The sequence below is a fragment of the Corylus avellana genome, chromosome ca11, assembly GCF_901000735.1.
Source record: "Corylus avellana chromosome ca11, CavTom2PMs-1.0".
In the NCBI taxonomy this organism is placed as follows: Eukaryota; Viridiplantae; Streptophyta; class Magnoliopsida; order Fagales; family Betulaceae; genus Corylus; species Corylus avellana.
This window is the reverse complement of record NC_081551.1, coordinates 3,593,308-3,596,166: the sequence shown is the minus strand read 5'-3', so window position 1 is coordinate 3,596,166 and position 2,859 is coordinate 3,593,308.

The following is a 2,859-nucleotide window of genomic DNA, read 5'->3' as shown; positions in this document are numbered from 1 at the left end:
GGGTTGCATCACAGTCGGACGGCGGCAACCCGTCAGGTATAGTTTCAAACCAGAAATTGGGCAACCCCTTTATGTAGTCGGCTCCTCTGGAGCGAATTAGCCGCATGTGGTTGAACTCGGTGTTGACAAAGGTAATATGAAAAGCCCCTTGAGTGTAGGAGCTTTGCTAATCCCATCATGGGGGTGACATGCCCTTGGGATGGGTATGGGACACATACTGCATGGGGTTTTTTGGCCTCAACTTCTGAATCCATCTTTACCAAATTAACCCTCCATACAACGATGGAATCAAATTTCAAAGGCTTCTGATCAAAGCTTACCTAGAAAAACAAAAGAAAGTTGCAAAAGCCGAATTTCAAGGCCATATGATAACTTCCTTTTATCCTTTAGCTTTGTTTTATTTTGTGGAAATAGTGCTTCAAAGCCTCCATAAAGCTGCAGAATCATCCGTCGTTTTGTAATTATTTGACAAGACAATACATGATTACCTCTCATATTTATGATAGCTTCCTTTTATCCTTTAGCTTTGTATTATTTTGTGGAAATAGTGCTTCAAAGCTTCCATAAAGCTGGAGAATCATCCGTCGTTTTGCAAGAGGCTCCTCGCTCGATATGACTTTAGATTCTTTTCAATTAATTTGAACATGACAGGAGTGGGTCCTATACTGTAAATTAGTATTTTTTTTCAAATATATATATAATGACAATAATACTCTTAAATCTAAAGAATTGACTCCTCATGTCTCCTATTTATTTAAACTAGAAAAGATCGTGTTTCCGATATATATAATTTGTTATTATAAAATATGGAAAGATATCATGGCAGGCTTTTGTTTTTATTCCACATAAAAACTTGGCATTTCCTTTGTTACTTGTTTAGTATTAGAAGCAAATTCAACCCCTTTATAGTTTATAAGGTCATATATATCTATTTCAATTGTGTAGTGACAATTCTCGTGAATAGGTACTAGCATAAATGTTACTCGATGGTTCTGACTATATATATATATAGTCAATTTTTGAATGGGGCATACCCAGCCTTGTAATTTTAAAAAAAATAATAAAAAAGTAAAAAACCTTCAATATTAGCCATTAGATGGACATTATGAAGAGTGAGCAACCAAATAACGGAATAGCTAATCCATTCCCAGGTATATTCCTACATACCAAAGTTAACGATCATTTCCTCAATTCCATTATCGGGTTTGTTTTTTCTCTTCTCTGCTATGTAGAATGGGAAAAACACATAAAGGATATGTTATTTCTTAGGTTGGTTAATTCGATGTTCAAAACGCTTCAATGTAATTCAAAATTCTTTAGACTAAATGTTTTTATGTTTTGTTGTGAAAAAAAAAGAATATATTCTGTTCTCTTTGTTCAAACTAAGCTTTTAGCCATTCGAACGGGACAGTTGAAAGTATACTTTGAACAATTCTAGAAAACTGTTCCTAGTTGCGTTTCAAATTTACTTGAGCCAAGCCTTTGGATTCAAGTAGAGTATGATATGCACCCATGTCTTCTCTCTTTTGTTTCCCCCCATATTTTCTCCTCTTCTTACGTGTGTCTCCATCTTATATTTTGATTGGTGCTATTTTCGCACCCAAAATAACTTCTTCCACGTCCTCATAAGTTGTATAATGGTAAGGTAAAATTGCTTTCCCATTTATCACCATTAGTTTGAAGGAAATGATATACATTAGTTTTTTCTTTTTCATTTTTTTTTTTTTTTTTTTTTTGGCATATCATCATAAGAGATATGATAGAACCCAGTAGTACATGTGAATCATTCATTTCTTGCATAAGAAGAGAAAAAAACAAAGAAATATTTTCATGTCTCACATGGTAGGTACCGAGGGAAAATAAATAACACCACCGTCTTTGTTTTCTGTGAAATTTATCATAGATAAGGTTGTAGCCTTGGTTAATGCTTTAAAGTTCAAAGTTAAGAAAAATCAATTTATGATGATATCTTTTTATTATTAATGAGCCCTACTTCACATTTTCTCTCTTGAATTAATATAATAAAATTGAGGATTAAAGACTTGATAGCAAGATAGAGTAATATTTAATTTATGGTAAATATATTATATAAGTCAGTCGGCAAAACTATAAAGAAGTTCCTAGCTTTTTTTTTTTTTTTTTTCTCAAATTTTTACTCCCTGATTCAATCGAAATGCCAATAAAATTCCTACCATTAGATTTTTTAAAAAAAAATGGTTAACAATCGTTAGTCTCATTGAAACGGTGTGTTTCACCTCATTTTAAAATATTAATTTTTTTATTAATTTAATTTTAAAATTTAAATCTAAAAATGAAAATTAAAAAAAATTTAAAAAAAAAAAAAAAAAACATGTTCTGCGGAGTTGCTTCTCATCGTAGATTTTAGAGGTATGGGAAGAAGCACCTTTTTCTACTGCAAGCAGGTTGAAGAATTGAAGATGGTTTGTCGACACTGGTTTGTCGTCCAAGAAAGAGTATGGAAGTTTCTACGAATTTACCGATTTTGCGTTTGAGTCATATCTGAACCGACACATCACAAGAGATCTGTTCTGCAATTTTCGGAAGTTTGTTAAATTCCTATTTGATTTCTTCGGATTTTCTTACTGAAAATTTGGAAATGATAAAACTTTTATCTTCAACCACTACAGTAGCTACCAACCTAGAATCAGATGCTATATAAACGCTGATGCTCAATCTCTTTTGATTTATACTTCAGAGTTGTTGTTAGGTTTTCAGCTTCTTTTTTTCTTCAAATCCAAATAAGAGCTACCAACCCTCCCACTCCTTCAAATATACTCTGTAAAATGGCTGCTCCTTTGAATATAACGAATATTCAATAACTGAGCGTATTTGGTCAAC